Source organism: Suricata suricatta, chromosome 3 (genome assembly GCF_006229205.1).
Source record: "Suricata suricatta isolate VVHF042 chromosome 3, meerkat_22Aug2017_6uvM2_HiC, whole genome shotgun sequence".
Lineage (NCBI taxonomy): Eukaryota > Metazoa > Chordata > Mammalia > Carnivora > Herpestidae > Suricata > Suricata suricatta.
Window position 1 is genome coordinate 44,805,784 of NC_043702.1, and position 15,453 is coordinate 44,821,236.

Consider the following 15,453-nt stretch of genomic DNA (forward strand, 5'->3'; position numbering starts at 1 on the left):
TTAAATGAGATGACTGTAACCCTGACTGTAACTATTGGAGTGACCCTGAGCTAGAGGACCCAGGTAAGCCACACCTGAATCCCTAGCCCTTAGAAAAATTGTGTGAGATAAGAGGTTTTTAAATTTCTTTAATGGATTTATTTTTAAGAGAGAGAGAGAGAGAGAGAGAGACAGAGTACAAGCAGGGAAGGGGCAGAGACAGAGACACAGAATCTGAAGCACGCTTCAGGCTCCGAGCTGTCACCACAGAGCTTGACATGGAGCTTGAACCTATGAACCATAAAATCATGACCTGAGCCACAGTCAGGCTTTCAAACAACTGAGCTACACAGGCCCCCCAATGTGTTTTTGTATTTAAGCAGCTAAACTTTAATTTGTTATGCAACAATAGATAATACATCCACAACTCTGAAAGGTAGGTGCTGGTATATCTTCACATCACTGGCTGAAAGGATGTTTCTTTTTCTATTAAACTTTTTTAGCACCTTTATTGTATACCCACTGATGATATATGTATGTGTCTGTCTTTAGAGTCTCTATTCTCTTCCATTCATTTACCCTTGCCAGTAGCTAGTAGTCTTGATTACTGTACTTTTTGTAAGTCTTAAATATAGTAGAACAAGCTCTCCAGCTTTGTTATTTTTCAAAGCTGTTATGCTATTCTAGGTCCTTAGCTTTTCCATAAAATCTTATAATTAGCTTATAAATTTGTACACACAAGCCTGATGGCATTTTTGGTGGAATTGCCTTGAATCTGTACATCAATTTGGGGAGAATTAAGATCTTAACAATATTGAGACTTCTAATCCATGAACTTGATGTATCTCTCCATTTATTAACTCTTCTAAATTTCTTTTGGCATTGCTTTGTTTTCAGTTGCACATCTTTTGTAAGGGTTTACTCTTTGTAACTTTTGTTTGTAGAACATAGTCTTCACTAAGGTACTCAATCTTTATTACTGCTACTACATGCTATCCCCTCCGCTACTCCCTATATTTCACCGTTATTTAAAAGTAACATTTTCAAGAGAAATTTATAATGTTCATAGTCACCAACTCTTACTAATGAAATACAAACTCCTTCTATTTTAATAAGTAAAACTGAAGATCCATAAAACTAAACCATACCAGATAATCTCTTAAAATTTGACCTCTTAATTTTCTCTACCATTTCTTTAGACTATTTCTAAGAATACTTTATTGATTATAATACATTTAAAAATATATTCTGTAACTCTATTTCTTCAAAAATATTGTGACTTATAATTTAAGAATTATTTACTTACAATCCATAAATTTAAAAATTGGAATGCTTTGCAGATCCAGATATTACCACTGGTTATTAACTAGGAGTGGTATAACTCATTCATTTGTGGAAGGATATTGTCAAATACATTCTTCTACTTGGTGAATGCTAAAGTACACAAAAACAACTACAGTAAAGACTAAAATTATGGAGTGGCAAATGGCTTATAAACCAATGAGCTTCACATAGATGATGGCTAATTTAGTGTATTGCACAGCAATCCATGAAGTCAGGATTGCTGAGCCCGCAATTTTGGCCCCGTCACGATCTCACAGTTTGTGAGGTCAGATCACGTCCCATGTCAGGCTCTGAGCTGACAAGACAGAGACAGCTTGGATTCTCCTCACTCACACATCCACACATAGACTCTTTCTCCCTCTCGAAATAAATAATACATATTTTTAAAAAGATAAAGGACATGTGAAAAGAGTTTACCTTTTTGACCCTCTCTCCTAAACTCTTTTCTTCATTATGCTTATACTCAAAATTTCCCAGGAACATCTTTCAAAGTACCCGTGAATAGGGTCAACCCACAATACAAATAGGTCTTGTGGATTTCAGGCATTTGTGCATTTTGACAAAGGCCCCCAAATTCCAGACACTAGCTCAAGAGTATCATATTTGTTATTTCATTTTGTTTAACCCACACAGAGCTTTGAGAGATTGGTATTAGGAACCTCATTTTCTAAAAGAGGGAACCTGAGACCCAGAAAAGTAATTAACAAAGAAACCCATCTAGTTATTCTGCCTATAACTACCATGCTCTACTATGTTGTTTATTTATGAGTGGTTTCTGTAAAAGTGAGTAAGGATTTCCATCACTGTCAGTTCACAATCAGAACAACATTCTGCTGTTGGAAGTACAACACGAATGACAGCGTTACCACAGGAAGCGGTCTATCCCCCCTGAGTGGCAGAAGTCTCCCAGGAAGTGGGGCCCTGTCCCTGTTCCAGCGCGGTCATATTATGCTCTTATCACTTCCTCTTCCAAGCCTGCCCTCCTGACACCATGCGTGTGCAACTCCAACATACCAAAGCACAGAGGGACAGGGGTCCGCTCTTACCCTGCCAGCCTTCAAGATTCTACGGCAACGTTGTGAGAGTCTACTTTCCTTTAAAATGAGGGAACTTAGAATTTACTTTATATTGTAAAACCCTCTGCTTTGGATATTTGCTCCAGGAACAGATGCAAAAATATCACAGTTGTACCATCAGGTTTTAGGGAGAGAGTCTCAAATACTCCCTCAGCAGTACGCAGAAGTATTTATTGTTAGCAAAGAGATAGCCAGAATTGGTTTCACTGTGATTTAAAAAGAAGTCCAATTCTGCCCATCTTAGCTACTGAGTTTAACTTTTAATGTCACACTTTATTGCCTTTATTTTTGCTGTTCTTATCACTTGGACTGTTTCGTTATCTTTGTTTTGCTTGGTTAACAGCTATTTACTTTGGCAAGGCAGTCTTTGCTTCAAGCACCTATTCTTCCTGATTTAGTCAACATAATCTACTTCATTTAATATTACAGAAAGAGTAATATGGGGAACTCTAAAGAAAAAAAATCCAAACATCAAAATTGCCCCTTATAATAAATGACTATGACCTTAAACACATGAGAACAATTTAGGCCTCCTCAGACACTTTAAATGGCAAAGTGCATTTTTCGTTAGATAACAGAATATATCAACCCATGACAGAATATTAGTCATTGATTAAGCAATAATCAGGAGGGGTGCCTGGTTGCTCAGTCAGTTGATTAACCCACTCTTAGTTTACACTCAGGTCATGGTCCCAGAGTCATGGGATTGAGCTCTGCGTCAGTCTCCACACTGACCAGGGAACCTGCTTAAGAGTCTCTCTCTCTTTCTCTCTCTCTCTCTCTCTTTCTCTCTCTCTCTCTCTTTCTCTCTCTCTCTCTCTTTCCTCTCTCTCTCCTCTCTTCCCTGCTCACACACTCTCTTTATCTCTAAAAATAAAAATAAAAAAAATTTTTAAATGCAATAATCAAATATTCAAACTAAAAAAAGAAAACTGTGTAGCTGATTATTTCTTCAATTTGTTAAAATTTTGCTTATTAAATTTCTATGTATTGTATTCCTGTGACCACATCATAAATTTTTAGAAGAGATTCCCAAATCACAAATATTATAATGCAGAAATTTTAATTTTGTCTGCAATTATTGTAAAATGTGGTATTCCCAGAGTTTGTCATCACAGAAATACATTCCTCAATATCATGTTTTCAACTGAACTTCAAAGACAATAATTTTACTGTTCACACAGAGAGAGACTTTCGTTCTCAAACAACACATTTTTCTTTTTTTTTCTGGTGCATACACTCAGAGTTGTGAGGCCATATTTCTAAGTATCCTGAGAATCAGCCCATATAATACAAATTAAGGCTGGGTTTTGTCATTTTAGAGATTCTCTGCAGAGAATAACAAGTTCCATTCTCTCAAGTTTGCCCAGAAGTTCAAGAAAATGCCAATTAAATGGGAAATATAAAAGTAACTTATCTTCTGGAATGCCTAGGTGGGTCAGTTAAGCCACTGACTCCTGATTTCAGCTCAGGTCCTGACCTCATGGTTTGTAATTAGAGGCCGGCATCAGTCTCTGCACTGACAGTGAGGAGCCTGCTCAGATTCTCTCTCTCCCTTTCTCTCTGCTCCTGCCCTGATCGCTCATGCGCTCTCTCTCTCTCTCTCTCTCGCTCTCTCGCTCTCTCTCTCTCTCAAAATAAATAAATCAACTTTAATAGGTAACTTCTTCTCTATTGTTTTTAAGAGCATTCAAAAGTTCTAGAGGTTGAAGAGGGAAAAGGAAAATATTACTATATAAAAGTAACTTGACAGTGATGGAGGTTGTCTATAATTTTTATATTTGTGGAGCATAATGATAAAAAAATATTAAATGCTCACTATGTGCCCTAGTATGTGCTAGGTACTATGTAAGATGCTGAAGAATCACTTACAAGAAAAAACAGTCTCTAACTCAATGAGATCACATCCTTATAAATCCCTAAGGTAGTCTCACCAGATGATCTTAGATATAAAAATTTACAGACCAACCAAATAGTTTCTCAACCTACTTACATAATTTTAAAGTTTACTTTTTCCCAAAGTAAAATGTGTTGTTGGCTGTTCCCAAAATATCTGCTAACATTTTGAAAATCAAGATTTTTTTTTGCCATTTTAATTTAAGGATAATTGCCAAATACACATACAAGTAATTTTCTAAATTATACTTTTATGTGTTTGGAAAAGAAGAAAAAATATCCTAAATTAGGAATACCTGACAAAGGACTAGGAAAATGGAAGTAAATTCATTTGGTATTAACATCAGAGGGATTCTTACCTCCTCTGTTCTTACATACACCTCATTGGCTTATCATTCTCCTGATGGTCATTATTCTTGCTGATGTGACACTGCACGCCTGTTTACCAAAATCAAACTCAAGAGATAATTCACCTAACCTGATAATTTGCATCCAGAAGCTACAGAGTTCTACAGATAAAAGAGTTTCTTACTTTTAGATTAAGTATTACAGATACTGTTTGTAAATAAATATTGCAATATTGTACATGAGTAACTACTGCTGAAACCTTTCAGCTTCCAACTACTGTCCCTAAAATATTCAGAAATTTCAGCTCTCACTTTGGTGTAACAATTACTCTTAAAATACACCTAGTCTTTTTTTACTAAAGCCAATTTTTTGATATATCAGTAGCTTGCTAGTAGCAAGATAGAAATATACCAGGTTTCTTTTAAGACAATTAAGCATTAAGAGAATTAAATTGTCTATCTGTGTAAATAACCTTTACTTTATTTAACCTCATTGGTAACCATGGAGTTGGCTATACTATTAAAGAATTAAACTCTGAATCATATAACTTGCAGCGACCATTTTGCCAGAATTTACTGACCAAATAAAAAAATATATCTCTAACACAATTTTATAACATAGTGCTCGCAGCTCATACCTGTGATTTCCAGAAAACAACTTAATCTGCTTTTCTGTAATGTTCCATTCTGGCTATATTTATCCTCTCAGAGGAGTTACAAGTTCTTTATTTTTTGTTATAGACCATTTATGTACTGAGAATGCTTAACTCTGACACGATATCCACAGACAGGAAAGTTCTGTGACCAAAAGAGATACAGAGTTCATTTACAAATCTAAGTGTGGCGTCATATGTAGTACACCAGGACAGCCGGAGATACTAGGAACATAATATATATAAAAAGATGCATCTTGATGTCAAACTTATTATGGCTTACAAAATAAATCCTTTTTCAAGAAATTAATAAAAACAAAACTATTTTCAAATTGTAAACACATTCTTTTTTGTTGTACTATAGAAAGGGAAATGTTAATACAATGTTGATGATACTGATAATCTATTGATAGAGAAATAAATAGTGTTTCCTTAGGGAATTCATAATTTCATATTGTTTATTTTCATATTCAGAAATATACTAACATGGATAATCTGCAAATTTGATACATTAATTACACCAGCCAAAGTTAATTATATGTCTATGACATATGTGACTCGGATACTCACATATTATAGAGAAAAGGTACAAATAAGGTGAACAAATATAAGAGAAAGCTTATTTTACACAAACTTTAAAATATGTTTGATGCTCTGTGATTTTGCACTTGATTTCCATTCTATTATATCTCATACCCCAATACTGTTCCTAAAATGCCATTTGCCAAGGGCAGAGAGTAATCTCTTGAGTCCCAGGAAATGTTTAAGGCTATACAGGAGATGGATTTTATTCTTTCCCTTAAGAGCCATTGTTAAGAGCTTATGACATGCCTATTAGATCTGTTCCATCAGGCATATAGCCATTGGTGTGACTACCAAAAGCAGTTTGCTTGTCAGTCAGTTCTGAGCATTCTTCAGGTCATTAAAAGCAAGTAGAACATGGTGTAGTGGAACACTCTGATTGGTGAACATGAAAAAAAACACATTTTCTCTGCTTCACAGGCTTTGCAGTTATTATTGCATAAATTTATATTGTGGAGGGTTAAAACAAAAGGGTGAAAAGTCTATCTCTCCAGAAGTCAACATTGTATGCTACCAAATAAAATACCCTTTATTAACAGAAATTCTATCTACATTTTTTAAACATTGTCCTGTAAGCTAACTCATGAGTGGTAATAGAATGCCACACAGCTGAATGCTCCTTGCAGATCTGCTGAAGCATGCCTCCTTTAATCAAGAGCATTTGGATCTTTCTTTAGAAGCCTTGCAGTGATTTAAAGGATTTGACCACAGCAATTACCAAGCTCACACATCACACAGTTTCATTAAAGATCTTTTCACTGCTCATTAACATCAGTCAGACATGACACAGGAATTCTCTATGATTACCCAGAGGAATTTTAATTTTTATTCTAAATGTTTCCAATGGACTATGCTATTTGTCAAAGAGTATTATATACTTTGGGCTCTAACAATGTGAGAACTTAAAGAAACTTGGGTATTCCTAAACATAGTGAGTTTAGGAATGATGTAATGAATGACATCATAGAAGACGGCCTTCACTTCAGTGTGAGATGGCTTTTCCTTTATGGTTGGAAATTATTCTAGAAACTTAGTTTTAAAATTTTTTAAATTTAATGATTATTTATTTTTGAGAAAGAGAAAGCATGAGCAGGGAAGGGGCAGAGAGAGAGGGAGACACAGAATCCAAAGTAGGCTGCAGACTCTGAGCTGTCAGCACAGAGCCCGATGTGGAGATTGAACTCATGAACCATGAGATCATGACCTTAGCCAAATTCAGACACTTGACTAAATGAGCCATGCAGGTTCACTTTGTTTTCTCTTTACTATAAGGGAAAGTTATGACATTTTTCATTCATCTAAGGAGAGTATTAACTTTTTTTATTATTAGCTTTTTAAAGTAATAATATTTTAACAGAAACAGTTGTCATGTGAATACCACTTTGCACTGCCTTTACCCCCATGGATAATTTACATTTACAGAGTGCTTTTTTATAATTATTATTATTCACTCACATTGAAGCTGTTATAAAGACCTGTTTTGTGATTGCCAAACATCTAATCAAGTCCTGGGTTTGAAAACATGACAAAACTGTTTACTAGAAGCCTAAGGCCAATGTTTAGACTCAACTGGAAAAAACATGAAAAAACATGAAAAACATGAAAAAAGTTCCCACTGTCCTACTATGTGGTTATTGTTTTCTAAGTTTATTTGTTTTGAGAGAGAGAGTACATGAGCAAGCATGAGCAGGGAGGGGGCAGAGAGAGGGACAAAGAGAATCCCAAGCAGTATCCATGCTCTCAGGGAAGAACCCTCTGTGGGGGGGACTCTATCCCATGAACCGTGAGATCATGACCTGAGCCAAAACCAGGAGCCAGATTCTTAACTGACTGAGCTACCCAGGCACCCACCTTAGTTCTAACATGGACCCTAGAGGAGGGCAAAACACCTTGATCAACATCCTACTAAGACCACACTAAGAGAGAATGAAATAACACCTGAAAAATAAATTAAGGTTGCCAAAGAAGGGGGAAATGAATGCTGAATAGCCAAAATCCAAAATAGCAAAAAAAAAAAAAAAAAAGGACATTTCATAATTAAAGTAAATCAATGCTTCTGACTGACATACTTTTATATTCTCCATAAATATGAAGAGCCATTATACATTAGTATTTTAATAATGTTAAGGCCCTAGAGTCAGACAGATGTGCCTCCCATTCTAGCTCTACCATTTCAAGTTGTAAAACTTAGAGCATATTTCATAATTTACTTATGCCTTATTTCACATAGTCATTTATTATGGCATGGAGTATTTGAAATTTTTAAGCAAAAATCCACCATAATATAATTATTGCACTCTGCCACTAATTTCATAGAAGTCATCATGAAGATCAAAAACTATGCAATTCCAAATGTAGCTAATTAGTCAGGACTAATTACTATTACTAGAATTACCTGCCATTGTTATAGGTTGCACTTACAGAGTCCTTGGCACTAAGTAAGCATTCGGTAAGTGCTAGCTTTAATGACAGTAAAAATAATCATTATTAGCCAACAAAATATATACAAATGGATATTTTTGCAAATGAGAATTAACTGGACTAGGAATTTCCTTAAGTTATATAATTTAAGTATTATAAATTACACGTGCAAAAATGTACAATCAGGATAAATGAGATTACTTTGCCTTATAGAATAACAATAATAATACTGCTAATGTAATTTTTCAAGTTGCATTTACATGAACACCAATTTGGATCCAGACACAATCCAAAATGCCTCCTAACCATGAAAGATAATAATTATGAAAAATAATAATATCAGAACTTCCCAATGAAAGTGGGCAGAAAAGGATAGAGATTTTCTGGGACATGAAGATTTTAATATAAGAGGCTAAAAGATAACATAAAATTATGATTATACAATTAGGTACAGGATCTTGGAAGGATTCTTTATTAGCCACTTGGTTAGTCTGCCTCTGGAAGGAGGCCCTATCATGATCATAATTTTATAGATAAAAAACATGAGCCACATAGTGTTAAGATAGCATGACCAAAATCACACAGCGGGTGAATGTTAGAGATAGACATCAAAGCTGATATTGTGCTTTCATTTTACAGACGAGAAATTGCAGTTTCAGTGGGTTTATGTAACTTGCCAGAGGTCCCAGAATTACTGAGTGGCAGAGGCAAGATTAAAACCCAGATCTGTCAAACACTAAAGTTCATTCTCTCTACACTAAGCTTTTGATGCCAACTCATGAAGAATTCTAGCACAGGATATTGAATTTTTTTTCACATTTTCATTGCTTTTGATTAAAGAATCAAAAGAATGAATGTTAGCCCAGACCCTAAAGGAAGTAAGGCTAATTTCAAAGATGAGATGGCTACTTTCTGAAGGTACGTAAACAGAGGTTATTTTGATATACTTTATATCAGATATCACCATATCTCTTATCTGCAACACAGTTTCACATACACCAGTCCTCTATTATGTCATAAGAGTATTTGAAATTTATAAACAAAAATCCAGAATATTCTATTCTATTCGTTGCAGATATAAACAAGCTTTGTTATAACTTTAGAATTCAAGAAATTACTCCTTTTGTTTTATTTAATTCTATAACTCTCCATAGAACCACCTTTCCCCATGGATATTATTGCATATGTAAATTAAGTAAATTGATGGTTCTCCCCCTAAGAACATACATGAAAAAGTATATCTTGATATAATACGTTGAGACCAGAATAAAGTTTGTGAGATATATGAATATTTCCACCAAACCTATTTCTCATAGTTTGTCCAAGCATTTTAAATTGTATGCAACTAGACAGGCTAGAGGAAGGTGTGATGGTGGTCTGGTATTAATTTATATTCTTGTACCATTAGGATGTACATCAGATAAATGGAGATTTTAGAATTTATCAATTATCTGACAGATTGATATGAAACAGTAGCCATAACATTTGAGAATCTTTAACAGGTCTTAGTAACCTTTTAATAATTCTTTCTCTCATTTTCTCTTCTATCACTCAATACAAACATACACTACATTTATAAGTATAATATTAATCAGTAACATCCTTGAACTATTAGTTCCTAGGAAGGCCATTTTATGACAAGGATGTGTAGCAATGAGCTCATATCCATGATATTCACTGCTTTTGCCTTATGTCATGGTAGAGTTGCAATGGGACATGAGGACAATATAATGATCCTAAATAATGTTTAATGTTACGGATCAGTGGTTCTAATATTTCAGTCAGGTGTTGGTCCATGATTTTTAAAAATATTCACAGAAAAATGGGGCATCTTGGTGGCTCAATTGGTTAAGCATCAGACTCTTGATTTCAGCTCAGGTCATGATCTTGCAGTTCATGGGATCAAGCCCTGCTTTGTGGTCCACAAAGACAGTGCAGAGCCCGCTTGGGATTCTCTCTCTCCCTCTCTCTCTTCCCCTTCTCCACTCATGCTTGCTCAGGCTCTTTCTCTCAGTTTCTCAAAATAAATAAATAAACTTTAAAAATAGTCACAGAAAAATAAGAAAACTAATGACACTACAGAAAGTTTTCATTAATCTAAAATTATTTATTTTAAATAGTCACCTTTTATCTGAGATTATGTTTTTTCCTTCTTTTTAGATGTTAAAATATTTTTTCTTTCATGTGGCTAAAGTAAGTGGAAGGGTTTTTTCTTTAGTTGCCTTTTTAATAAAATTTAAAATTAGTATTTATTTTTTTAAATTTTTAATTCTTAAAAAACTTTTTCATTGCCCTTTTAATAAAATTTAAAATTAGCATTCTCTTTAAAGCACCTAATTTTTAAATAAAATGTTACTAATGTTGTTTTTTTTTTTTTCTTTTGAGAGACAGAGAGAGACAGCGGGAGAGGGGAGGGTCAGAGAGAGAGAGAGAGACACAGAATCTGAAGCAGGCTCCAGGCTCTGAGCTGTCAGCACAGAGCCCGACGCGGGGCTCGATCCCACGAACTATGAGATCATGACCTCAGCCGAAGCCAGATGCTTAACCGACTGAGCCACCCAGGTGCCCCTAAATAAAATGTTACTACTATAAAAATCTAAACATACAAGAACCAATATTACATAGAAATTAGTATGACACATATTTTTAGTTAAAGGAATATATAGGTATCTTAGTTTTTTTTATAATGCTTTTTATTTATTTTTGAGAGACACAGAGAGACAGCTGTAGCAGGGGAGGGTCAGAGAGAGAGGGAGACACAGAATCTGAAACAGGCTCCAGGCTCTGAGCTAGCTGTCAGCACAGAGCCTGATGCGGGGCTTGAACCCACGAACCGTGAGATCTGACCTGAGCCAAAGCCGGACGCTTAACCGACTGAGCCACCCAGGCGCCCCTATATATGTATCTTAAAACCCTTGCTGAAATAACCCTTCTCAAGAAAGGTATCTAGTACCAGATACCTTGTTTTCTCTTTCTGTATCTTCCTATGGATTGACAGCAATATAGAAGTGGATTCGCCTTCTTGAACTGCAGTGCTTCTGCAAGCACCACCCATTGGTAGATTTACAGCATTCCTTGTTTACTATTATGTTATGCTGCACAAAAATTTTCACAGGCCAGGGCCATATTGTATGACAAAGGAAGTATAGCAATGAGCTTATGCCCATAAAATGTACTGGGTTTGACATATGTCACATATCCTAGGAGCAACATGCTTGATAGGGGAATGGTAAGCTGAAGACCCAATTAAAATGACTCCTGAGAGATTAAACCTTGTGCAGCCATTATCTATCCTACAGATTGCTAAATATACCATAAAAAAGTGGCCAAGATATTGTGCCAAAGTCTCCTTTGGCAGGGTGCACAGATCTGTGATTCCAAATCAATGACCTTTTCTGTGATACACTACTAAAATTTATCTATCTTCTATCAACAGGACTTTGGGTTCCATAGATTTAGAGGTACCATTTCCCAACAGTAGACTACTTTCCTGGACTCAGTCCCAAGTCCCAGGCCATTTTGATCTCCTTTACCACTGAACCAACAGGGAGAGAAAAGGTCACTGTACCATACAGGGTGCTGGATGCTGATGACCAGGGGGAAATTGGATTGCTTCGACTCAACTGGACCAATGAAAACTATATTTATGAGATGCCTTTGGGTGCCTTCTAGTGCTCCTATGTCCAGTAGCATTCCTTCTTAGAAAACTCTAAGAACATAGTAGAACAGTAAGACTAGTTAGGACTCAGTTTCACCAGAAATGAAGCCTGGCTTATCCGCAGGTAAAGAGTCTGATTTGGTTGAGGCAGAAGGTAAGAGAAACATTGAATAGTGGTAGAAAACAGTTATAATTATCAATTATGGCCTCAATGCTAATGACAGAAAAGGACTATAGTAGCTATATTTTTGTATTACTTGATACATTACTTTCTACAACATCCTTTCCCCCCCTACACCACTATATGGAGAACACAAGAGTACTTAAAACCTTAGGTTTTAGCTAGGAGTAAGAACTAATTAATGGCACCCTTTTATGATAAAGTAGCTGATCAGACCTCATGCTTTCAAATGTAGAGACAAGCTTTAGAAAGAAGAGTGGACACTGAAAGGCAAAGAAGTGAACTGTCCTAGGTATATTTGATCCTTCAGATTCACTTCATCTCCTTTCTCCATCCTGCCCTATTTCTTCAGGAGGCTGATCCCTATGGACTACATCAATAAGATCACCATTTACTTGTTTGGAGTTAAATTCAGTCTTTGGGGAGTCGTGGCAGGAAGTGAGGAAGAGAAACAAAGAGAGACAAAATACAGAGAGAAACTAAGGAGAGAGAGAGAGAGAGAGAGAGAGTGAAAAAGGACAGAAGAGGAAGACCGAGGTATGGAGCCCTGTGGCTATCCCTTTGTGAAGTTGCCTAGAGCCGTCAATGTCCTTCACATGAAGGTCCCATCATCACTGTGGCTCTTCTCAAGGTGGTGTGCTCTAGCGTGACTTTTTTTTTCCTTCTGGATTTTAGTTTCCTCTCTCCCTTTGACAATTTATGCATAGGGATACTACTAATCAAATGCTGTTACATTATTCTTAAATTCCCCCCAAATTTGTAATTAGTATTTTGGGAATAAACTTTTTGAATTATCGAAATGTATGTGAGCCATCTGTTTTCCTATAGGAACTCTGGCTATCTATTTTCATTTCACCCTAAGAGTAGAACACACTGGAGATGGAGGAGATTCAGGTCACAAGAAAATCAGCAGGGGGAATGTAGATGCAGGAACAGGGAAACCAGGGCAGAGAAACAAACGCACAAAGTGCAGTATTTCACCAGTAGAAAAGCAACTATTAATTGTATGACATATAATTTGTAGCAGACACTTTATACAATATATCATAACAATGGATTAATAAACATTCTTTTAAAAATAGAGAGTATCACATAAACTTATGGTAGGAACTTTCTGCTGAAAATAATGATTCATGTAAAAGAAACCTTGCAACTCAAGTCAAAATGTGTAAAGAACAACACAGGACAAAAAGGAACCAGCAACACTTGATCAATATCATAAGCAAAGCACAACCAACCAGAACAGTACAAGACTACTCACAGTCATACCTGCCTAAGAGGCTCTCACTCTCTGAATGTGGACAAAACTGTAAGTGAATATATATTACATCCGCTTGTGGAACATTATTTTAAGTGAAACATTATTGACTATATTGTGATTATTAACACCTAAGTTAGAAAAACAACTTAGCTGTGGTGATAAGTAAATAGTGTACAAGTTAAGAGAAATATTCTGGTCCTGACCATATTGTGTTTTAAGATATGCTGTTCTAGCGGCACCTGGGTGGCTCAGTCTACTGAAGCGTCTGACGCAGGTCATGATCTCACGGTCTGTAGGTTTGAGCCCCATGTCAGGCTCTGTGCTGACAGCTAGCTCAGAGCCTGGAGACTGCTTCCGGTTCTGTGTCTCCCTCTCTCTCCCCTACCCTCCTCTCATTCTGCCTCCCTCTCTCTCTCAAAAATAAATAGACATTAAAAAAAAAAGATATGCTATTCTAAAATGAAGTTGGAGGGGGAACTGATAGAACCATTATGAGTATATTTTCTTAAGGCTTTTTACAAATATCTAGAATGCTGTAAGTTATTCATAAATGGAAAATAATATTTATGGAAAAACAAACACGCTATGTTTACTCCATTAAATGATAAGTGTTTGTCTCTAATAGTGAAATCTTACATTGCTCTAAGAGTTCCTGATCATATCCATTTCCTATTGTGTTTCCTTTTTTCATCTTTTTGGATGTATGAAACAAGATTAAACAAGTTGTATGATACAATATTCCTTGTTAGTGTGATGTTTTGTAGTTTTCTTAAACAAAGCATATTTCCTTTCCCTTTAATTTGCCCCTTTGAAACTAACTAGTGCTTGTGAACATTCTATCTTGAACCAAAATATTTTCTTTTATATCTCTGAAATAGTTACAAACTTACTTCTCTTATAGCAAGAAGTTTCAAAGTCAGTTATATTATGCACTAGATATATTTTTTAACTCCCTAAAAATGGTTAAGCTCTGCAATAACTCCATTTATTATGCTATCTTATGGGCAGACTTCATAATTTATAAGAAGAGAGGAAATGATAATTATATCATTAAAACAGCAAAGTGTGGTGTGAATTGAAGATGTTAGTAAAAATGGTGATGGAAAAAAATATATATTAATATGGACATAGGTATGGATAGGATAGAGATAGAGATACAGAAATAGAATTTTAGTTTCAGTCACTGCTTAATGTAAAATACAAGTACAACTTTATGCTATGTTTAAATTCTAAACTTCTAAAAATAAATGACATTGACTTCAAAACTGAAAGCAAAATTTTTGTTATATTACTTCTCCCCTCTCTTAGAAAACTGGCAGTTTGCACTGATGTTTTCTCCAATTGAAATTAATTCTTGGGGCGCCTGCGCAGCTCAGTCAGATAAACATCCAACTCTTGATTTTGGCTCAGGATATAATCTCATGGTTTGTGGGATCCAGCCCCTGGGTCAGATTCTATGCTGGGTGTGGAGCATGCTTGGGATTCTCTCTCCCTCTCCCTCTGACCCTCTCCCTTCCTTAGGGTCTCTCTCTAAGGAAGGAAGGAAGGAAGGGAGCAAGGAAGAGAGGAAGGAAAGAAAAAATGGAGAAAGGAAGGAATGAAGGAAGGAAGAAAGGAAAAAAGAAATAATTCTTTGTGAAAATTGCTATAATTAGAACCTGTGTTTAAATTGCAAAGCATTAATTAAATATGTAGCCTTGACAACTGACTTAACTCCTCTATGTCTGATTCTTGCTTTGACTTACTCGACACACATTCCGACCCTTCAATGTCCTGTCTATCTAGACAGGAAACTAAAAAAGTACATTTCCAGATTCCTTGCAACTATGGCTCTGGATGTGATTTAGATTTTTCTAAAGAAATGCATCTGCATGAGACTTAGATTCCAGAAGTTATTACTAGAGAAGAGAGGCGAAGCCTCAAGTTTCTCTTTTGCTTAAGTAGATCAAGTAGAAGACAATCATTGGACAGTACCTTTCTGAATCCTAGTCTCCAGCCAAAGCACTGAGATTCTAGAATCATCAATTTTTCTGGTTGTTACCTCGCTCCAGGACT

The 15,453-nt window shown here is 35.8% G+C and overlaps 1 long non-coding RNA gene across 1 annotated transcript in view; it reads right to left on the reverse strand.

The window, feature by feature from the left end:
• Positions 1-15,424, reverse strand: part of LOC115286441 — a 29,897-nt gene extending 14,473 nt beyond the window's left edge. Inside the window, exon 1 of the long non-coding RNA XR_003906066.1 lies at positions 15,373-15,424. This is a non-coding gene — a long non-coding RNA (uncharacterized LOC115286441). The remainder of the gene's footprint in view (positions 1-15,372) is intronic.
• Positions 15,425-15,453: the final 29 nt, after the last annotated feature.